Genomic DNA, 25,140 nt, shown 5'->3' on the forward strand with positions numbered 1-25,140 from the left:
TCCTTGTGGAGCCAGACTACCTCACAGGCAATATGCCCAGAGTAGCAGTTCAGAGGCAGTTTTTCAGTCATATTTATACGTACTTATAATTACACACAAATTAAGGGGCAGATTATGCAGACATTTTTAGGAAAAGGGTGGTAACCTCTGGGTCTTTGAGTTGTTGCCATGGAAAGAGGCGGTAACTTCTGGATGTTGCCATGGCAGTGGTAAACTGACAAGGCATGTCTTATGAAGAGGTGTTTTTACCTCTTCCCTGTTTCAGCTAGTCTTCAATCTGATTTGGAGCCCAAGCCTACCTCCGGAGTCACGTCCCACCTCCTACCTTAAAGGGTTACATGAGGCGAAGTCTAGAAAGGTCCTGAGTGCAGGAGCTTTAGTGGGAGGAACTACCTTTCCAGTATGTGACTGCATTCACCAACCTGGAAGCTCTCTAAACCCATAGTTCAGGATTTTTCTAAAGCTTCCATTATGTGGATGTGATTGATCAAATCATTGGCCATTGGTGATTAACTCAATTCCCAGCTCCTCTCCTCTCCTTGGAGGTGAGTGATTGGGACTAAACTTCCACCCTCTAATCACATGATTAATTTCTCTGGCAAGGAGCCCACATCCTCCCACAGTCACCTCACTAGCACAAATTCGGGTATGGTTTAAAGCGATTTGTCATGAATAATAAAAGACACTCTTCTCACCCCTATCACTCAGGAATTCCAAGGGTTTTAGGAGCTCCGTGCCAGGAGCTCAGGATGAGGACCAAATATGTATTTATTATTGTATCACAATATCACAATGACAAATGGATAGTGCAGAATTCATGTGGTACAACTTCATCATTTGGTGGCAAAGGTCAGGGCAGGCTTCCAAGAAGTGACATTTCTTTGGCTCCTTCTAGAAAGGAAGCAACCATAGCAGCTAAAAATAAAAGAAGAATAAACAGAAGAAATGTATGTTAAATTAATATTCAAATGATTTTGAAATATTCAAGTTGAGCTACTGTGAACATCAGTAATTACACCAAAAAATGAGTAAATGTTATCATTATAACTGCAGTAAAAATTACCCAGCAGTTTCAGGAAGGAGCTCTGCACAGCATATTGATCAGTAGTTATTGAGCTTTTCTTAATGGTAAAAGCGACATGAAAAGGTCTTAAATTCACTTTGTTCACATTGTAGATGTTCCAGTGGCTGAGCCACAAAACCACAGAAGTAGCAAACTCCATGAATACGGCCCCTATTGTTTACATCAAATGTAACAGTCTTTTATTAATACATCTCCTGGATTGTACCATGGGGACAAAAACTGTTCTCCATAACCTTCTAAATTTCTCAACTTAAACCAGTCAGCTAAGGAAGTTTGGGTTAGAATCACTGTTATCCATTTATTACCCCAATGCCATTCAAAAGTCATGTTAATCATATTGGAAATATTATGACCAAGATTATAAATTTAGCTTTATAATAGTTATTGGGAGAAGGAAGAATGCAACTGCCTGTTTTTCTACCTCTATGTACTTCTACTACCTGCAGCTTACCTCCACCTGAATCGTGACTCTTATCCCAATTTCTAGGCCCAATCCTGCTCTTAAACACACCCAGGCTGGCTGCCAGTAGTCTCTTCTCACTGTCTGTATCTTAATTCTGTGTTTTGTGGATTTCCTATGGAAAGATGGTACAAGGTTTTCCATCCAGTTAAGTCAAACTTCTCAGTCCTGTTTTCTAGGTCCTCTCCTATTAGACCCTATACATAACTAATGATTTACTTGGAGAGGCCCACAAATCTCATTAATGACACCAACTTATTTCTTCCCCTTCCTGACTTCTTCTAACTGATGCAAATAACTTCCACTCCCTCTTCACACTCTGCAGGTCTGTTACTGCTTCGTTGATAACCATGCATCTGACCAACCTGCCATCTTCTGAAAAGCTAACAGCATCTATAAATACAGCTTCATTCTACAATTCACACCTTCTTCTCAACTGATTTATTCAATTCCATCTTGTTAGCCCAGCTCGGATTTTATGTTCTTTGGAAAAATCTGTTTCTAAGTCCGTGTGCAGTCCCGACACTACCTAACAAACTGCAATGTGCATGAAGTTGAATACATATTTATTGAGTGAATAAATGGGGAAATGAGCAATTGAATTACTAAGTCTTGGGACAGCAGAGGACTGGGAGATTCTTGGAAATTTAAATGTATAATAATAAACATTGATGGATTGAGAAAATTTGCTTTTTATATTTTACCATTGTTAGGCTGATTTAATGCAGCATAACTATAAAATTCACTTATTTTCCCTGGGATTTTAACGGAGCTTATAATCTAGTGGAAGGAGCAAGAAAATAAACAAATAAACACTCAAATAAACAAGAAGATTTAAGATTAATTTTTACTACATATATTATACATATTATATATCAACACTTTATTGATTATTCTAAATTATGCAATAGGGTATAAATATGAATGTTTTCCCCAACCACTGGTTTCAATGCTGCTTTCCTAAATCTTCCTTTTCCTGTCCTTTAATGACATCTTGGACGGAAACCGTAACTTTCCAGTTGATCCAGCAATCAAAACTCAAGCCAGTTTAAAACTTTAATCTTAAACTCAATTTACATCCTATTTCCTGCTCTCTCTTTCCAGTACTATCTTGAGCTGGAGTTCTAGTTGCAGCAAGTAGACGAGATGTGTACATAGTATGGCTTTTATAGACCTCAGTCTATTCTGCTGCTGTGGTCATTTCAACAAGGAGGTAGTCCACATAGATGAAGTGTGGCTCTATCCAGGATACTTTTTCAAGTATATGCACTAGCTTCAGTGAAAATTTATTGCCATTGCATAGTGAAGAAGCTATTCCTTCCCCAGGTCCTGCCATTTCTTTCCAATTCTCTGCTCTCCTCTGATAGGCACAGGGGTAGCACTCAAATCTAAAGCCTAGGCATGCATTCAAAAAGTAAACAGTATAGTCTTCATATATTATAGGAAGGGTGCCTTAGAATCTCATTGGTCTCTGGGTGGGGAAAAGGGTGAACCACGCAAATCTCTTCTACTTTGAATATGGCATTTTCCTTAAGATCAACCACCCCAGTAACTCCCTCTTATCCAAACCTGCCTCTTTTCACTACATCACCTCTCTTTCTCTCAACCTCAATTTCATCTAGCCTTTACATGCAGGAAAAAAAAATCTTGTTACGTGAGTATGCATTCAAGTATTTCTATCTTGCTATCTGCAGTCTCTTCCAGTTGGGATGCCCTTGGTCTGCTTGACAACCTTTTTTTCTGAGCTTTGAAGGCTTTACTCCTCAATGCTTAGGCAACAGAAAAGGTCCAAATCATAACATCTGTAAATATTATAATAAATATATATTTTGGTTTTTAGCCCCAACTACTGGCTGGAGTTTCTGAAACCCATGTAATGTCCTAATTGACAAGAGTTATGGGAGCATATTTTGTTGTAATATGTGGGGTTTTGTCTTCCCAGTTTCCTGAGATAGCTCAGAGTGATAACTGTGAAAGGAGTGTTCTCTGCAATACATCATAAGCCCCTTTGAACCACACCTGAGCATATGTTAATGAGCTGGCTTTTGGACTGCCCCTAAGGATGGAGATAAATGGCTGCCAGGAAAACCAAGTATGTGATTAAAGGGCTGGAACTTTCAGCAATCCCTAATGCCCCCCTATCTTCAGAGAGGGGGGAAGGGCTGGAGATTGAATTAATTCCCAATGACCAATGATTTAATCACTTACCTGTGTAATGAAGCCTCAGTAAAAACCTAAATTTGGGTTTGAAAAGCTTCCCGAGTGATGAATACCTAGATGTGCTAGGAGCCAGGCACACCTACAGAGGGTGTGGAAACCAAATTCCCCTTTCCCCTACCTTGCCCTATGCATCTGTTCCATTTGGCATTTCCTCAGTTGTAATAAACTAGTAAATGTAAGTATTTTTTTTAATTCTGTGAAGTATTCCAGCAAATTATTAAACCCAAGGGAAGGGATCATGGAAATCCCCAATTTACAGCCAGTTGGTCAAAAGTATTGGAAGCCCAGATTTGTGATTGACATCTGAAATGGGGGCAGTCTAATGAAACTGACCCCTTAACTTGTGGGATCTGACCACAACTTCAGGTAGATCATGTCAGAATTGAATTAAATTGTAAAATACCCGGTTGGTGTTAGGAAAATTGGAGAAATGCTTCCTGTATAAAAACTCCAGACATTTGGTGTTAGTAGTGGTGTGAATGCAAAATAAAGAAATTTTCTTTTTTTTTTTAACATCTATGTCTCCTTCTCTATCTCCCTTCCCTGTGAATTTAGTAAAGTTTAAAGTTCTCTTCAGCGTTGCTATTTCCATGGCTGTCACCATGGAGACAGTAGTCCAAGACAAAAAGATATCAACAGATCTAGACAAGAGATAGAGAATGATTCAAGACCATAAGTGCATGAGGATATGTATAGAAAGAATCTCAGCCATACTCCCTGATAACCCTCCCTAACTCCATGAATGCAGGTTCTCCAGACAGATACCCTGATTGAGAGTAGGAATTGTGTTGGGTCTTTAAAGAAACTTTCCATTTTCTTGGATGCTTGTAGCTTTGGAGATAACAGCCCAACAATCTGCCCAATACCAGATCCAAGTAACTGATAAAATCTTGAGTTATCACAGTGAAGCTGAGAGAGTTGAAATTCAGTTCTAGTCAGATGCCTGGCTTAACATCCATCCCAGTACTTACAGGCCTGTCTCAGGTAGTCTTGGGTACTGTTATCTTATAGTTAGATTCACAATTGGTTTAGCAAATACATCATTACTGTCACACGAGAAAAAAATGTGAACTTTTCAACAGTGGCAATAACCAACATGAAATGTAATTTTCAGGACTCAGCTAAAACTGTTTCAGCCAGAGAAGAAGTGACTTCTTTTCCTGTTTGTTAGAAGTAAAAACCAAGCAATGAAACAGGTTTGTTTCTCTTATACTTTCTACTTTCTCTCTGGGTCTTGCTTTCACAAGACAATTTCTGAGAAAAATGACACAGTGTCTACCAACAGAAGGAGTTAAAAGAAAATATTAGTTATATGTAGGCTAGTTACATATGAGAATTACCCAAGGTATAAAACTACTTCCCCACAACTGCATGAGCAATTAAAGTAAAAGAAAGCATGTGTGCCACACTTTCAAGATAATCCAAATTTGTAGAGTAGCATGAAATACTAAATATCTTCCATTTCAAGAAGTTTTTTTTTTTTTTTTTTTTGAGACGGAGTCTCGCTCTGTCGCCCAGGCTGGATGGAGTGCAGTGGCGCAATCTCGGCTCACTGCAAGCTCCGCCTCCCGGGTTCACGCCATTCTCCTGCCTCAGCCTCCCGAGTAGCTGGGACTACAGGCGCCCGCTACCACGCCCGGCTAATTTTTTGTATTTTTAGTAGAGACGGGGTTTCATCAAGAAGTTTTAAGTCAATTGAGCAACTGAAGTCAAAGTTGACACCGAAAAACAAAGGACACATTCAAATAAAATATTAATTTTTCATATCCACTTAAAAGTAAGATATCTGAGTGAATGAGGCACATCAAAGTAATACTTGCACAGAGGGCTTAAATGCTAGCACACAGAAAAAATTTCTTTTATTTAATTAAGACCTATATTATTCTATATGTCATGCTTACTTTAAGAGGACTTATAAATATTAACTCTTTTAATCTTCATATCAATTTTATCAGTTAGACATTATTATCATCATCTTCATTTTACAAAATAGAAAACTGAGGCAATGAGTGGTTGGTAAACAAATACTGGTGTTCATACAATCAGGAAGGGATGGAGGCTGGAATTGAACACAGATGTGTCAGCTCAGAATTGCAGGCTCTGAATTGCTATACTACGCACGAAGAAGGCCTGGCCCTAAACCACAGTGCAACGCTGCTGCCTGTTGGAGTATGTGGTGAGCTAGTAGGCTCTTCAGCCAGATAGACCTGAGTTTAAATCCTGGCTATGGCTTTGGCAAGAACCTGCAGTGATTTGTTATCAGCTACATGTCACTTAATCAAAGGTAGTTACATATTGGAATTTGATTTACATAAGTATCTATATTATCTATTTGTAATATAGATGACAGAAAACACTAGAATCATGACTAGCACATAAACAGCACTTAAAATATTCTTCATTAATATTTCTATTATATAACAAAGAACATAGGAAGTTCAAGTCACCATCACCAGTACATTCCATGCATTCTTATCTCTTACCTTTTCTATTGCAGTAGATACTGAATTCTTGACTTCTAGTCTCACTCTCCACCTCCAATTCTACCTGGACCCAAAGAGAGTCCTTATAAACTGTGAATATCATGTCTGTGCAAGTGTAAATGTTTCATTGATTTTCCTAATTTCTATATTAAGATACAAAAACCTTAGCAGGGTTTACATAGCTCTGCATGGTCTGATGTTTCCCAACATTTCAGTTCCATTTCATGCGTTTCATGGCATTTTTTTTACATTACTTCTGCTTACATGTGGGAAAGGCTGACCAAAAAAAAAAAAAAAAAAAAAAAAAAGTTCAGTGATCTCAATACAATACTACTCATTAATTTCACAGGTATTTATTGAGTGGCTACTCAAGTTTCAGGTGCCAAGGGAGTACAGAGCAAGAAAAGCCAAGAGTCATTTCCTACACATTTAAACATGAATGGATTCGCCTCTACATCCATTTATAGGGCCCCTTTTCTCTCCTTTTCTTTTCAGGCAAGCTTCTGCCCAGGCTTGCTTTTGCCAAGACTTTCTCTTCCAATTACTTCTCTAAAGTTTTAAATTTGACTTTTGCCTCCACTTCACCACTGACACTATTCTCACTCAGATCATAAACAACATCTGTGGCAGATTCTGACAGTTGCCTTTCTAATATCCATTTCCCTCTTCTTTTTTCACTAAGTCGGTAAAGAGTGAGAAAAAATAGAGGTAGAAAGAGAGAGAAAGAATGTTTAGGAAAACAATGTACCCAGCTTAATAATAATAATAAAAAAAGAAGACATTACACACATTCCTTTGAAGCTTAGGAATTGTGATTGGCAGTCTATGGAGAATTGCTGGAAAAGACGCTTCATGATATACTTGCTTCACTTTCTTCCTTGTTGTTTTTTCCTTCTTCCTTCCTATTTGGAATGTCGATGTGAAACTGGAGACAGACTAGCCATTTGTGAACATAATATGGCCGTAAGGATGAAAGAAACCATATACAAACAGAAGAAAGATTGAAGAAGTCTCGGACACTGATGAGGTTGGGCAGCGTCTACAGGATTTCTGAACTTTCTCTTTCTGGACTTTATCACATGAGGAATGGATGCACATCTGTGGCACCATGAAGATAGCTCAGAGGCATCTCAAACTAAATAGAGATGCAAAATAAACTTTTGCTCTTGCTCCACAGTTATATTTCCCCAGTGTTCCCAATCTCAGTACATTTCACTTTATCGATGACTCTTAACAGATAGTACTGAAATGTTTTTTCCATTATTATTCATATTCAATCTATAATCAATACTGTATCTTCTTGTTCCAAAATATATCTGGCCTCAGTAGACACTCTTCCATTGCCATCATTAGGGAATCAGAAGGTAGGTTGCATTTTAGTTAATAAATTTATTATTTTGTTGATAGAAATGCCTTCATTTTTATTTCCATACTGCTCTTAATTTCATTCAAGTTTCCTTTGTAATCTCTATTGATTTTCATCTCACCAAGAAAAAAAACAAAGCCGTTGGTGTGTTTTTGCTAAGGCAGCCTTTCTTTACCTTTCTGTGCTAACCTTGAGCATTGCAAGCTCTTACCTACCTCAGGACTTGCACACCTTTTATTTCCATCACTCTTACCTAACTCCACTGTATTTTTAAATTTCTATTTCTCAGATAACTGTTTTTAGCCAGTTGCTTCTCTCTTGTTCTAACTTTACCAGACATCTAGTTTGTCTTATTTTACTCTACTCTTTACTCTTCCCAAGTGGTACTTATAGTAATTGGGTTAAAATATGTATTTGGGGATTGCTATGGTTTGATATACTTTTCTCGTGTTGAATTTTTTGTTGAAATTTGATCCTTAGTATGGCAGTGTTGGGTGGTGGGACCTAGTGGGAGGTGTTTGGGCTATGGGGGTTGATCCCTCCTAAATGGCTTGATGCTTTTCTAAAGATAGCAAGTTTTTACTCTTGCAAGACTGGATTAGTTCTCATGGGAATAAATTAGTTCCCTTGAGTAGGTTGTTATAAAGCCAGGTTGCCCCTCAGGCTTCTCTTTCTTCGTAAATGTTCATGTCCCTTTTGACCCTCTTTACCATGTTTTGATGCAGCATGAAAGCCCTTGCCAGAAGCCAAGGCCAAGCTCTTGAATTTCTCAGCCTGCAGAACTATAAGCTACATAAACCGTTTTTCTTTATAAATTACCCAGTCTCAGGTATTTCTTTATAGCAACACAAAACGGACTAAGACAGGTATTTAATTATATCTCCATTAGACTCAATGTGTCAGGAAGACAGACTGTATCTATTTGTTCACAGCTTTATTTGCAGTGGTAGTAGAGTGCCTGGCACAGAGTAATAATATATAATACATATTGATTGAATAAAGTAACATAGAGAACTCAGTGGATTGATAATATATTGGAAAAAATAGATTCTCTATTGAAAATAATTAAATAATTTTATCTTATAAAAGTAGACCAAGATCTGCCTTGACTGTGCATTGGTGATTCAAAGCATGTCCTATAACTTGGAAGCTACAAAAAATAAAAATAAAAATAATTTATCGTTATTTATCTAAAATGAAAGCTGCTGGAAAATAACCAAGATAGTTTAGTGATGATTCCATTGCACTAGAAAAATTTAAGTTTCTTAAATCTAATCTAAGGATTTGAGGAACTGCAGAGGGGCCATGCACTCACAGTCAAAACTGTAACACTCAAATGTAGAACAATTTAAATTTCGGCAAACTACTTAAAGAAGTGGCTCACGATTCTATGGGAAAATGATCATTTTACTATGCATTAATAATAACAATAACAATAGCAATTATTAGCACATGCGTAACATATTACTGTTTACATAGTATTTTTATTTTTATATCTCATTTCCAAGCAGGGTTTTTCAGATTAGATTTCTTTCTGCAAAGCACAATGTGTTCCCCTTTTAATACTTCAAAATATACACAAAATACTCATTATTGTATAGCTACATTTGTACATAAAACAAAGTTCACATACAAAATAACACACATACAATCTCAGATCAAGTAAAATCTTAGTCCTTTTCTGTTGCTATAATAGAATACCACAGATTGAGTCATTTATAAAAGAAAGATTTACATGGCTCGTGGTTCTGGATGCTGAGAAGCCTAACAGCATGGCACCTGCATCTGGTGAGGGTCATCTCATGGTGAAGGAGTAGAAGGTGGAGGGCATGTGAGACAGAAAAAAAAATCAGGCCAAACTTGTTTTGGTAACAAGTTGTTTCACACTAACTAAACAGCTCCTATGATAATTGCATTCATCCATTCATGAGCACTCGTGACCTAATCATCTCTTAAAGGTCCCACCTTTTAATACTGTTAAAATGATACTGGAATTTCAACATAAGTTTCCAGGGGAACATTTAATCCATAGCAAGTAGATACAATCTATTAGTAACCAGCAGAATTGTAGCTTGGCTTTTTAGTCTATAAGAATATTGGTTCTTTTGATGGATAATTTTTATCCTCATTATAAACTCTTGGATCCTCCACTTCTTCCATTCTCCTGACACACACACAAGTAATATTTTTTGATCTCTGGCAAAACGTTATACAATGCTGACACTTACACTTTTGATTACCAAGGTTGATTCTTGCAATATACTTACTTTAATTAAATAAATAAATTAGTTAACTGTTCTAACACAAATATTTAAGCACATAAAGCATTCTCTATATAAAATTTTTTTGAAAACAGAAGTTTATTTGTCCTGTGCTAGGGAGATACTGATAGGCATTAGCCAGTTAATGCACAATAAGTATAATTCATAGCTACAAATTGAAAACATGAAGTGACAATTTCTTCCAACGTATCACTGAAGAATTTTTTTTTCTCACCATCACCATAGGCCCATAAGGGATGCTGAAAGGTTTCTATATTGAGTGAAAGGAGTGATGTATCACTTCACCTCCTTAGTAAAGGATATGGGAATATTCTCCAAGGGCAGCCTCTGGCTCTTTGGTAATGCAATGATGATAACTGAGCCTCAACTTGTCCCCTTGATGGGTGAGAAGGAACCACCAAAGCTAGTGAACAATTGTATCGCAATGGAAGCCATATCTCAGGACCTGAATATCCAAGAAGAAAGAACTACATGCTTCATATTTAATTATTGGGGCTTGGATAATATTTAAGTGTTTAGGGAAAGAGTTGAAATTACAATATATCATTCCCTTTCATTTACCATTATATGTGGGTGAGAGGGGGATAGTGAACAATAAATTACACTACTTAGAGATGTGGGCTAAGCTGTTTGTTGGGCAGCTGTGTCAATAAAGTACAAACATAACATCAGTTTCCCATTACACAAATCATTTAGAGTCATATATTACTCACTATAATGGAAAAAGGGGAGACTGAAATCTAAAATGAAAGGAGAAATTGAAGTACACCCAGAGCAAGTAGCAGCTGAGGCAACAGCAGCCAGCACAGTGAAACATTTAGTCAGATCTCCTGAAAAACAAGTGCTTCTGGCTTTAATGACCCTCGATGTCACATCCCAGAAAGCTGAGGACCAGCTGGGGTGCAAGAATATTGGAAGCAAATTTTTCTTGCTATTCGCAGGTAATTGGAAATAAATAGACGACTGCTCCCACACATCACCCTGCAGATTGTGATTTAGTTCAAGAGTTTTGAAGGTGAATTTTTCTGTCTGTTTGCATTGACTTTGATGTGGATTTTTCAAAGTAGGTGTGATAGGACAGTCATCATGTAGGAATGTCATGGATGAAACAATGACTGTTTCTTGAAGCTCAGCAGGAGAAAAAAAAATCATGTATTCATCCTTCCATTTCTGCCTGCTTGTTACACAGGTCTATTATTACTGGTTAACATGGTTCCAAAATGGCTGTTCACTCAGTCCTAGAACTGAAACCACAAGCAAGGTAAGGGTTTATTCTACTTTACTCACTGGATAGGTGTCCAAATACTTGCAATTGCATTTACTATTTATTTTATAAATGTAAACAGAATCCAATTTATATTACCCTGAGAAGGCTGGCTAGGAAAAGCATCCTATCATAAAAATATGGAATACTTTTTTTTCATTTTTGATGCACACATGCAAAATGCACATACAATGTACCCACTTTTGAGGTAGAAGTGTTTCTAAAGTTTATCTATAATTTTACAAGATGTAGTACTAATCAGAGATTATTTTTCTAGATTCATTATATACCTTTGGAAAGTTGCATTGTTTGTGAAAACTTCAACTGTAACAATTAGACTAAGAAAGGTCCCAATAAATTGAATTCAAACTATATTTTCTGAAGCGATTCCATGCAATGTTCATTCAAAATTTCTGTTACACTTTCAGTTTTCAGTGCTCTTTAATACATAAATATCTCTCTGACAGATGTGTTTTTCCTGTTTGGTATTTGCACATTTATAAAATCTATTTTATTTTTTTTTATAGCTTTAATTTCTCTTTTCCTCAAGGGGTATTTATTAGCACCCTAATATAAATAACAACAAATTACTAAATTTTCCGATATACAACATTCTCCCTCCCATCATTGAAAGTTAATATTGCCCTAAAATACATGAAGTTCAATAAATGCATAAGAAAATGATTTCAAAGATTTTTAAATATTCTTATGCCTGTGTGTCTTGCTTTTTGTTCTCCAACTTTATCAACAACTCTTGAGACACCAAACCATGAGATAAAAGTAAATGAACCATCCTTTTTCATTTTTACAGCTTTTTTCTTCATTGATATTTTATATATTTTTTCTTAGAAAGTTTTATTCTTGTAGTCATGACTTTCAATAATATACTCCTATAATTTGAGTTATAAGGTTCTAAAAATATCTATTGACCCTCACCTATCAAAAATGACAACTGAGGGCCTACGTACACAGACTCTGACCATCTGTTTTTTCCACATTGTCATTATTTATATGATGTAAGATTTTGTTTTCCATAACCAAAGTGTAGATCTGGGTTTGGTGGTGCTCAAAGCATAAACAGTATGTTCCTCATTAATTAAGAAAATCTAAAACTATGATTGAAAAAGTACATTTAAAAGCATTATTTCTTTTGACTGAGAAATCACAACAAATAAGAAATCTCAAAAATCAAGTAAATACCATTATCCCAAAATCTATAGAAATTGTATATTTTTACTAATAGTCAGATGTGCCTCAAAATACTTTTGTCCTTTTATGTTTTTGCTGTATACTCTTTGCTCATCCTTTCATATGACAATGATTTTGTAATATTTCCTATAAAATGAACAAAATTATAACTCAGTCTACTTTCTAGAATAATCAATGGAGTTTTTATAGCCAAAAAAGTTCCTTGCAGTTTCATAATTTGCTATTGATTACAAACTTTTAATTCGATAAATAAATTTATTGCATATTTATTAAATTTAGGATAACATTTATCCAAATAACAAGCTATAAGATATGAGAGCATTTTAAATTTCTTCACGCCATGATTAAACTCTGCTTTAAATGAAAACTCATGTTAACCTGTTTGTCATTTATGTTTCATTTGCTGCACTGGTGGCCATTTTCCTTTCAGTTTTATCTGGAGCCCTCAGACATCAGGCCAAGATATGTCACTATGTACACTAAAAAATGATTTAAAGTGTGACTTCCCACACAGACCTACTTGCTGCTGGTAGCATTGATACAGATTAATGCTCTACCCACATAGAATTTCTATTTCACATGATTCCAACTAGAAATGTTATAAATTAATACAGTGCATTTATAATTGTATATACTGCATATTGAGTGTATTTCTGATGTAAGAAAACATGCATTTTTGACTAGGTATTGATAGAATGTTTCATAATTCTAAGGATTTTCAAGGACTAGCTTCTAGCTCTATCTTTGTCAAACCTTGTACTCTTTTGCTACCAGGGCACCTCTGGTGCTTGCTCATTTTCATTGTCATATGTCCTGTGGCTTTACAACATTGTAACTTGGCACTGGGTATAGTGGGTGATAGGAATAAGTTATTCCCACCATAGTCCATGGAAATGACAGTGAGTCACACGAGTATATCTTATTAAACCCCAATTAAACATTATTTCCAAGTAAGCTTCCCTTTAGCTGGTTCCCAAAAGTAGTTGCAGTTTTTCAACAGAAGAAAAAATGTCAGAAGGGAAGCTGAAGTAGAGATGGAAGTCCTAAACCATAGTAGTTATATCCGTTGTTTGTAAATTTTAAAATATATGAACATGTGAACACAATGCTAGGACCCCCTGGCCCTGAAACACAGGCATACACACCTGCCTTGGAAGGTGCACGTGCAGAGGAGGGATCCTAAATCTAATGCTCATTGACTTCAGACAGTTGTTTTATTCCTTGTGTTACTTTTAAATATATTGTGTGTTCTTTACTTGTTCTTTTACTAATTTATCCATTTGCTTCTAGATTGGATGAATATTACTTTTAGTTTTTCTTTTTTCATAAGATACAATTGTCTGAACACTTAATAGCCTGAAAATATCGATCTATCAAATGCCTTTGGACATACCTAACAGTTTTAAATGAAAAGAAATTTTCATTCTTTTGACAATTTTCTCATTGTCAAATGAGAAAAGAAATTTTCTTATTGTTCATATTGAAAATATGAACAATGTACACAGTACTCTACCATCTTCTAACTTTGAATGTTGCTGTGGAGAAGTTTAGAGCCAGTCTACTTTTTCTGCCTTTACAGGGGAGATGATTTTTTAATTTTTTTGGCTTATATGCCATTAAGATTCTTTTTTTACCTTTGAAGTCCAATAATATTACCAGAACATATCTCTGGAGTGATACATATCAATTTTCCCTAGGAAATAATTTCCCCCATCAATTTTTAGATTTTAGGCTTTATTTTTCACCTAGAAATTTTCTTGATTTATATCTTTTTTTCCTCATTTATTGGTTGTTTTTCTACTGGGGTACCAATTATGCTTATATTCTTTTACTTTGCCTATCTTTCATATCCGTCTTTACATCTCTAGTCCTTTTCAATTGTGTACTGTAAATTTAATTTTAATCTTCCTTTTAGGCTTATTTTTATCTTATTGGCTGTGATTTGCATAGTACTCATTCTCCTGTGTTGAAGTTTCTATTTTTTTCATTTCATTTATATTTTCCAGATCTTGCCTAAGATATTAAATTTATTTGTTATTTTAGTATTTCTTTCTCAAAACCATTTATCTTTTCATGGGCTTGTATTTATACTGAGTATTTATTTTGTTAAAATCTCTGGACTTGTTCAAAAATATATTTTTATAAATGTATCTCATTTTTGGAATAAAATTAGTCATATTCTTATCTTTTCAATGAGTTACATTCGTCTATCTGTTCTTTAAAATCATGCTATTATTAATTCCTGTGCACATGTGTCTGACTATATAGATGAGAAAGATAGAGACTGAAACCCATAAAGACTGATCGAGAATGAAAAAGTCAGAGAAAAAGAGTTAATCTACCACTTTTCCTCAATAACAAAGTGGGGCAGCTATGAGGCTGCTGACAAAAGCCCAGTCTCTCTTAGACCTTGCTGCAGTGACAGGCAGAGCTTTCAAAAATATCACATCAGTGAACTATATCTTTCTCTCTCCGTGATTTTATAATGCCAAGTGGGGCTCCAAGAATCTTCAGCAGTCAGCCTGTGTACTCCAAAACCTCTTATTTCAAATACAAAGCTTTTATTCCAGTCATCATTGTCCCATTTCTGGGGAGAATGCTCTGTTCTTCAGCTCTCTTTATAATGCATGGTCATAGGTAACCCCTGACAGTATCTGTTCTCATACAACTCACCCATTGCTAAGCATATGATAATCATTTCTCCTACATTGTGATTTGGATTTACAGATTTCTCCTAGATTCATCACACAAATATATTTTTTATTTTTATTGTTTTCATTTGTGGTGGGGCAGATATATTATTTCTCTGCCATAATAAAACCAGAATTCTAAGAATTCTAAGTATAATTTTTTTTTGGTAACAGCCAAAAAACTCTTCTCTATAACAATATTCACAAGTAAACCCATGCCTTCCTATATTCTATTTATCTGAGAGCAACTATTCACTTGATCTTCTCATTCATTTTGCAATGACTGCTGAGAAAATATTAAAAAGTTTTAGAGGTTTTTTTTTTCTTTTGGCAGTATTACTGTGGGTCTAAAGTAATCCAGAATGTCTATTTTTTTCATACTCTTTTATGTTCTACTTACACATTTTAATTTTTATTAAGATCTTTCTAAAAAATCAGATAACTTTTTGCACATTAAAAAAGTTAAGTTTGATTTTAGTCAAATATGAAAAATATTTTTTTAAGTTTGAAATAAGCAATGTTAAGAAACTCTCAGAACTGTTATTCTGTATTCAAATTCAATAGTATCTTTGCTGAGCAAGAACAATGAAGATTTGAAGCATTTCTGAGGAATCTCCAGTACTCAATTTAAAAATAAGTGGTTAGATATGTGGCATAGGAAATCTGGTATTCATTTATTTAACATTTACATGCAAAAAGTACCTAGAATAGTGTTTGACTTACAGTATTTGACCAAGACAAGTTTGTCCCTTTCCCCACTCAATGAAGCTTGGACCAAACTTTTATCCTGGAAGGTAGCAGTGAGAATGAAAAATGCAAGAATTATATGATATTGTCTATAAATTATTAGGCATCAATGTAATTACTGTAAAACCAGCAAGAGTAGGGAAGACAAAAGGGTATTTTCTGTTTCTTCTCTCATACTCAAGGTATTTTCTGTTTTTCTCTCATACTCAACACTTCAACAGTCTGTCTGTACCAAATCTCTAAGATCTCCTTCCTGTATAACAATTGCCAATTCATAGGCAACATGAGGGTTGATGCTAAGAAGACCTGACAGCACAGAGCAGAAAAGCACGAAAAGAATCCTATGCCTCTGAGTGGCCCTCTGGACATAGACATTACAAGGTACAAAAATGAGGTCATAGAGCATAGAGCAAGGAAGCAAGGAGCAGTTTCCCTGGAGTCAGTGGGAAAAGAAATAAAGCAACTATCAGAACAAAAGGTGCTTCTCTGTTGGCTTACATGTGATGACATGATAATTTTTATTATAATTTTATGTCATTCCTAAGCTCACATTGCAAAGAAAAAAAGACGTACCTTTGCATAATACATATGTTTATCTGATATACTTTTTTATCTGATATACTCCCTTCTTTCCACTACAACCCCGTTCTCTTATAAAAGACACTTACTCAGTTCCAATTATTTTAGTGGATGTGTTTTACTAAAGACTGAGTCTGTGTGAGCAGGACCAATAGTTAGATAAAAGAAGAAGAAATACAAGTCTCTTTCAGTGCCAGAAAACACGCAAAAGTGGAAGGTCAAGGTCTGAAAATATCTTCCATGTAGGAGTTTCCATTACAGAAATGCAGGTGAGAATGAGCAATCACTATAATACATATTCTGTACTTGCTAATTATGTGGTTTACCATTAGGTTTTTCATCATAAAAAGAACAAAACATAAAAAAAATAAAATTTAAAATTATTCATCTTCTCTTCAGTGAGTTTACAATCTATCTGGAGGGTCTAGGCTAAAATATTCTAAACAATGTTGGGTAACTATTTCTCAGAATTCTTTGATAGTCAGTCATACACACATAAATGAAGTAATTATTGAAGTGAGCTTAAAATTAATAGACACATTGCATTTAACTATTTGGTGACACTTTTAATGACCATTGTTATATCAGAGAATAAAGGACTTCTAAGTAGTTTGGCTATTTGGATGCAGTAACCTTAATAACCCAGATTTATTAGAACTTTTGAAGAACAATAAGCCAATTAAATGTTACAGATTTTTGCTAATATAAGTCAAATGACTTAGATGGAATAAAAGTAATGATAATATGTTATATAAATAGATTTTATCTCTGCCAGTCCAACCAATGCAGTGACTATTATTATCTAAATAGTTTAAAAGAGAAGTGACATCAGCAAGATGGCAAAATAGAAGCTTTCTACCGTCATCTTTCCAAAGTACACAGATTTTGACAGCTACTCACTGAAGAAAGTGCCTTTTTGGGAGTCTGGGATTTCAGCAGAGAAGTTCCAGTACACCACTGGAATGAAAAAAATCTAAGAATAGACACATTGGAAAGGGTAAGAATAACAGTTTCACTTTCCCCATGTCACCTATCTCCTCAGGTGGCACAACCCAATGCCAAGAGATAACCCTTTAACCTGTAATTTCCTCCATGAGAGAAAATACGAGCATTGAGGGTGAGCTCCTGTCTTCCACAGCTTTGCAGATTCTACCCAAGAGGACTACCTCTTTCTCAACCTATCCAGAATATTAAGGAAATTTTCATGGCTGCATGGCCGCTAGAGATTCAATCAGGGATATGAGGAAGGGACTCACAGCAGTCAGGTCATGGAACTCAAAAAAGGGTTGCATATCTTACCAACTACTTTGTAAGTTGTACCAGGAGGCCCACACATGATCCATTTGATTTGACTTGCCTGTGGACCCCTTAAATGGCCACAGACTCTCCTGACACACATGTTCCTCCCACCCATGGATGGCAGGATTTTCTCACATGCCCACATACGGTAAGTACAAGCTTTTGCAGATGGCCCATAAGCACATTGCCGTCACTCAGCTAAATAATGATATTAGAAGAAGGTAGAAAAACAAACATTTAGGGCACCTAGGGAAAATAAATGAAAGGTTCTCAAAACCACGCCTCATTTGTGGGATTCAGAAGAGACACAGAATCTCAAGAACTCTCCTCTTTCTCCCAGAAGGAATAAGAAGAGTGGAGTGAGAAGATTCATAGAAAAGGACAAGGAGAGTCATATAATCCCTAGACAGGCTGACTGGTAAAGGTTTTTCCTTCCCAAAACCAGTCAGTAAAGACGAAGGAGGTGACTGTATCTTCAAATATAAAGATAGCAACACAAAACTTCAAGGAACACATACCAAGAAACAAGAAATGAAAGGCAAGAACAAGAAATAAAAGGCATCCAAATCACACAGTAATAACTAAATTGTCTCCATTTGCACATGACATGATGTTATATATATAAATCCCTAAACACTCCACCAAAAATACTGTTTGAACTAATAAATGAATTCACTAAAGTTGCAGGATACAAAATTAACATACAAAATACAAAAATCAGTTGCGAGTCTATACACTCACAATGAACTCTCTGAATGTAAGTTAGGAAAATAATTTCATTTATAACAACATAAAAAACTTAGAAATAAATTTAACCAAGAAGTTGAAAACTCTGTACTCTGAAAACTGAAAACAATAATGAAAGAAATTGAAGACAAAAATAAATGAAAAGATATCTCATGTTTATGAATTTAAAGAATTAGTATTGTTAACACGTTCATATTACCCAAAGTGATCGACATCTTCAATGTAATTCCTGACAAAATTCCAATGTCATTTTTCACAAAAATAGTAAAACACCATCCTTACATTGATATGAAACCAGAAAAGACTTCAGATAGCTACAGCAATCTTATGTAAGAAGAGCAAAACTTGAGCATCACACTACCTGATTTCAAATTTTATTACAAAGCTATAGTAGTCAAAACTGTATGCAATTGGCACAAACAGATAAGATATATAAACCAACAGAACAGAATAGAAAGCCCAGAAGTAAACCCACAATATATGGTCAACTAATCTTCCACCAAAAATGCCAAGAATACAGAGTGAAAAAAGAATAGTCTCTTCAATAAATGATGTTGGGAAAATTGAACATCCACATGCAAAACAATGAACTCAGAGACCCTTATTTCATACCATAGCACAAAGAAAGCAAATCAAAATGGATGAAATGCTTAAATATAATACTTAAAATTATAAAAATCCTAGAGGAAAACATAGGAGAAAACCTCCTTGAAATTGGCTTGACAATGATTTTTGAATATGATTCCAAAAACACAGGCAACAAAAGCAAAAATTTTAAAAATGATATTACATCAAATTAAGTTTCTTCACAGCAAAGGAAACAATCATCAAAATCAAAAGGCAACCTATAGAATGGGAGAAAATATTTGCAAGCTCTATGTTGGCTAAGGGTTAATATTCAAAATAGACAACTCATACAACACAATAGTACAAAAACCAACCAAACAAATAAAATAATATTATTGTGAATAATGATAATAGAAAAATATGATTAAGAAATTGGCAAAGGGCTTGTATAGGCATTTTTCCAAAGAAGACATACAAGTGGCCAATAGACATATAAAAAAGTTTTCAACATCACTAATCATCTGATAAGTGCAAATAAAAAACCACAATGAGACATCACCTTACACCTGTTAGGAAGGCTATTATTAAAAAGTCAAAAGATTGCAAGTATCAAGATTGTGGATATATGGAAACCCTTGTATCTGTTTATGAAAATATGAATAGGTATAGTCATTATTGAAATACTATGGACATTTCTTTAAAAATTAAAAATAGAACTACCTATAAACCAGCCATTCGACTTCTGGGTATATAGCCAAAGAAAATAAAATCACTAGCTTGAAGAGATACCTGCACTACTATGTTCATTGCAGCATTATTCAAAATAGCTAATATATAGAAACAACCTAAGTGTCTACCAAAAGATGAATGGATAAAAGTAATTGGGTATGTATATTGAAATATTATTCAGTCTTAAAAAAGAATAAAATCCTTCCATTTGCAACAGCATGGATGAACCTGGAGGACATTATATTAAGTGAAATAAGCTAGGCACAGAAAGACAAAACTGGCTAATGTCACTTATATGTGGAATCAATAAAAATTGAACTTACAGACACAGAGTAGAATAATGATCATCACATAGTGAAAGGTGGGGTAATGGGGAAAAGGTTGGTCAAAGGGTAAAAACTTTCAATTATAAGATGAGAAAGTTCTGGAGATCTAATATAGAGTATGATGACTATAGTTAATAATGATGTATACTTGACATTTGCCACAAGAGTATATCTTATGTGTTCTCACCACACATACAGAAAAAGGGATAACTGTGAGATAATAGATATTTAATTAGCTTGACTGTGGCAATCATTTTGCATTGTATATGTATATCAAGGCATGTTGTATACTTCAAATACATACAATTTTTATTTGCCCATCATACCTCAATAAAGCTGGAAAGAAAAAAGAAACAGATATTTGGAATTTTTTATAGTTTAGTTGTTGGAAATGACATAAGGGCAGCAACCATTAAAGAAATCCACATCTGCACACACAGACACACACAACCACAAACACATCAGTTAGGAGTTTGCACATAAAAAAATAGAAACAGAAGCTCCAAACTCATTGAAAATCTAAAAACTGGCAGTCATTATAAAACAATTTGTAAAAAAATTTAAAAATGTAAAACATTGTGATTAGTTTGAAAGAACAATATATTTTTTTCTGATGAAATTAAAAGAAAAATAAAATTCTTATAAAATTTCAACCAAACTTAAATAGCAATGAGAAAAAAAAGCTGCCTGAAGTTCTCATGTTTTCTTCAGATAATTTAACATGGTATGGATATTCTTGGAGTTGATATGTGATATATTTGTCAAGTGCTCATAAGCACACACATGGCAATAATTTAACTGTGATGTGTATGAAGGACATGTCTCAAGTGACAATTATAGAGTTCCCCAACAGTTTCATGGAGGACTATAAGCAATACACAAAGGGCTTTCTAGTTAAAAAGTATATTCCTGACCCAGCCTGAGATATACAACAGATAAACACATTCTCTCAAATTACAGAGCCTGATCCAATGAGTTGTTTACAGGTATAAGCTAAGAACATTATCCTTGTGCTTTCTACATTTCTTTGGGAGTGCAAGAAGGAAAGAGAGAAAGGATTAGTGCAAATTGAGCTCTATTTCTAATTGTAATACAGATTGGATTGCATCACCCTTGATTTTATAAATAATTTGAAAGAAAATGCAGTGACTGCATAATAGCACATCAAATGGATGGTTGATTAGCTTAGTTAGTTTTATATGCATTTTAGCTATTATTTTCCATTAGAATGGAAGAAACTGAACAAAATTGTCACCATCGTGGTAATGCCTGGCAGATGGGAACCAAGGAGCAGTCTTATTTGTAATATGCGAAGTCTGAAGAAACTAATAATTAATTCTTCCATCTGATCCCCTATTCTCAAGTCAATATCATTTCAGAACCATGAGTTTTTAAGCATTAGAAGTATGACACATGGGGAACCTTTGATGATCCTCCTGAAGTCTCCCAATTTGAGATATTGTGTCATGAAAGTTACTTTCTGTTTTATCATGTAGGTTATTTGGGGTGTTATATTATGCCTTGGTATCTTGTTCTGGAAATTTTCTGTTAAATGCAATTTATTATTTTTTTGAATTTCAGTGTTTCTAGAAAATGGTCCCTCCTCATTCCAACACTTACAGAGAAGTCCCTTTCCTAGAAAAAGCCTCTAAGGTTCATGTTGTTAATGTATGTTTCTTGCTCCTGGTGAACAAGGGACAGAGAAAGTAGTGACTAATATCAGAATCATGAGTGAAGATATGTTTTATTCATAAACTTTGCACCTCCAGTGAAATTAAAAGCAAAGTAAAGGGTTGAAGCTATGAACCCTTTTTCCTAGAGCCTGTAAACCAATAAAGGCTTTATATTAGCTATCGATATCTATCTCTGAGTTGCCTTAATAACATCTTATTCCCTGTTTTCACCAGCCATCAATAATATTTCTGCCTGCCCGCTCAGGCCCCTATCTCTGCGTGCAATTGCATTATAAGGGTCTATAAGCCCAATTTGCTTCACATTCTTATTTTTGGAAAAGGTTGGCTGGCTTTTGTAATGAGAACAGCTGCCAAGAAGGCTTGACAGAATTTGTGGCCCATCTGGCTTATAATCTTCACTCAATATCGCAGAAGCCTAAACTCTGAGACCTGCTGATAAGCCCAGGCGTCCAGGCAAGCGATGGCAGCCTTCTCTGTGATTTCTCATTAAGGACAGGGACATCTCTCTGGGAATCTCTCATATCCTGGATATCATATAATTCCTTTTTTCATTTTCTAACAAATACAAGAAAGTTGTATTTTTTGCAATATAGTATCTTCATGTACCCAGATATGGGTGAACAGCTGTTTGGAAAATTTTGATTCTTGAGTATTTGAGTTTTCTAAAATATTAGCTACAATTCCAAAAGAAAATAAAATTTCATTAAATATATCAGAATATATTAACTAATTATTTTAGATTTTAGAGAGGATTCTTTTTTCCATTATATATTTATATACATTTTCCATCCCAGTGCTATCTGTGGCACCAGTGGTTTATGGCAAACAGGAATTTAATTAATAGCATAGCCACTGACTTAACCAGCATTGACTGGACTCTTAGTGGTGGAACAAAGGGGGAAAATGATAAAGAAACCTCCATTACGGTGCATGGAGAGTATCCTCTTCTTCCTGTAACTTCCCTATTGAGGATGCATTTTAGAAATAATGTAGTTCCTTTCAACCCCCTCTATCCTGTTTCTGTTTTTTTTTTTTTCTGATCTCTCATAGTGTGTTTATTGTCCTTTGAGATACACTACTAAGTATGTCAGAAGAAAAAGAAGATATACTCCCTGTCCCTGGGAGTTTATAACTAGTGGGGCTGAATTTATTGGCTTCTAAACTACTGTTGGGAAAACTGTTACTTTCTCTAGTATTACTGTAGAAAGGGATTCTATACTCTTGTGGATCTGCCTCTACAAATGCAATTTAGTTTGGAAGATCTGCAAGACTTTATATACTATGCTATTTGTCTTCTTTCCCTTGTAGGAATTGCTTTTGCTGTATTTCCTGTATTTTACATGCATTTTTTAAAAATAAACAAAATGATAGTGTCAATATTCTAAACAAAAAACTCCCGTGGGAAAAAATCTCCACAGTAACTCATTAAGAGAAATTCTGAACAAGGAACATGGCTGGTTACTTGTAGAACAGAAGACTCGGTCATCCTGGGAGTCAAGACCTATTGTTGGTCAACTTTTTCCTACCAATTATTTAACAAAGGTTGATTAAGCACAGACTCTGCATTGAGTGCTACAAATGCCCCTAAGTAATGGAAGTTTACATAGGTTAGAAAAACAATAATCTATTTTGCCAAAAGGAGAGTAATGTCCAAAATGGAGGCTTAGATGTTGTGGTTAAGTGGATAACTACCCCAATAGCATGCTAATGGAAATATATCAAACAAAACAAATAAACCCTTGAAAAACATCTAGGACATTCATACTGAGGGTAAGTTGGGGCAGTGGAGAGCCAGCTTGTCCAGAGATAGTGTCCTGCGACCCAGGTATGAATGCATACATGTCAGAGAAAATCTGAGAAAACAAAATGCAGAGCGGATGACCCCATGCCCTGAGCCATAGCCAGAAACAACTTCTGGGACGAACCAAGATTTCATCATGTTGGTGTTAATAGGTTTTCTTTGCCATGTATCACCTTTATATTCCCAATTAGACTGTATCTTGTAGTTATTAACTCAGTGCTTTTTACTTAGTAGGTGCTTTCAAAGCAGCTGCCAAGTCACTGGTTGTTTATTGAATGTTAAACAAATGCAGATGGTACAAATTTCAAAGCTCTAGACCTAGTAACTGCAGTGTCCAACTCCAAAGAGTCCTAAGTCACCCACTGTAAAAGAACAGCTTTCTAATAATAAGTACCTGCAAAGTTACTACATGGTGGTTAGAATGACTCAGACTTTTTAAAAAATAAGCTATGCAAATAATAGGTTTCTAGCCACATTATTTTACATCTGCACAATTTTTATCATGGTCGTAGTAGGTTTCACTCTTCTGATATGAACATACATGACAGGGAAATTTTTGAACTGAAGTGAAACGAGAAGATCCCGAATGAGGGAGTATGTGAAAGAACGTCTCCCCTTTCCTGCATGTGAGTAAAATCTAGCAGCATTTGGCTGCCCGACCTCATGTTCGGGCATTAATTTCACACTGTATTTCCCAGAAATTGAAGACAGTTAATTGACTTTTTACAACTGGTGTTCAAGCTTTTTTTCTATTTTATGCCCCATGGGAAGAGAAAACTGTGCTGTTAGTGAGGCTCAGTGGCTTGCCTTAGAAGTGACAAGTCAGTAAACATAAGACTTCTATTTTATAATTTCCTGTTCTGATTTCTATAGAGAATTATTGTAGTTAAAAGGACTTTAATGAAGATTAGAATTACAGATGTCCCTTACTAGAGTTTTAAATATTGAACCGTCTGCATCACTACTTTTTTCCAGTGATGTAAATATTCTTAAATTCGTAAAAATAATATGTTAGAAAGGACTTTGGAAAATCATGTTCTTTAACTTTTGTGGGATACAATATAGGATGAAAAGGAAAAAATGAGTTAATGTCGAGATATATTCTAACATTTACCATGTGTCAACTGTGTTTCAGGCTCACGTTAGACACTTTTATGTTTTTATGTGATTTTATTCTCATCTCAGAGCTATAAGTCCCATTATCACCATTTTCCAAATGAAGAAATTATAAGGTCTGTGTGCATTATAGGTAGGACCCAACACCATCTAACATAAACATCCATATCCTCCAACCTCTACTTTTCCAATTAGTATGAAAAGAGGTTTCCTAAATAAGTGAACTTCAGGAACTTAGAGATTAAAATAATAGAAGAACTTATAAGGCAGCTGTTGTAAAAGAGTTTCAGCAACAAGTCTATTTTGAGAAAAGAGTTACACAAAGCATGATGGGTACCCTAAGGGTTGTTTACAGATATTCAGGTCAATTTTCCCTGTAGGTACTTGTCAAATTACAACTCCCCATGCCACTAAAGATAGGATTGCCTGTGGGACTTGCTCCTGCTTATAAAATATAGTAACATGAGTCACACCTGG

At 35.1% G+C, this 25,140-nt stretch overlaps 1 long non-coding RNA gene across 1 annotated transcript in view; it reads right to left on the reverse strand.

The window, feature by feature from the left end:
• Positions 1-25,140, reverse strand: part of LOC117976760 (uncharacterized) — a 636,602-nt gene that overhangs the window by 49,028 nt on the left and 562,434 nt on the right. The window contains exon 7 of the long non-coding RNA XR_008621945.2: positions 696-915. This is a non-coding gene — a long non-coding RNA (uncharacterized LOC117976760). The remainder of the gene's footprint in view (positions 1-695; positions 916-25,140) is intronic.

The sequence above is a fragment of the Pan paniscus genome, chromosome 17 (assembly GCF_029289425.2).
Source record: "Pan paniscus chromosome 17, NHGRI_mPanPan1-v2.0_pri, whole genome shotgun sequence".
Lineage (NCBI taxonomy): Eukaryota > Metazoa > Chordata > Mammalia > Primates > Hominidae > Pan > Pan paniscus.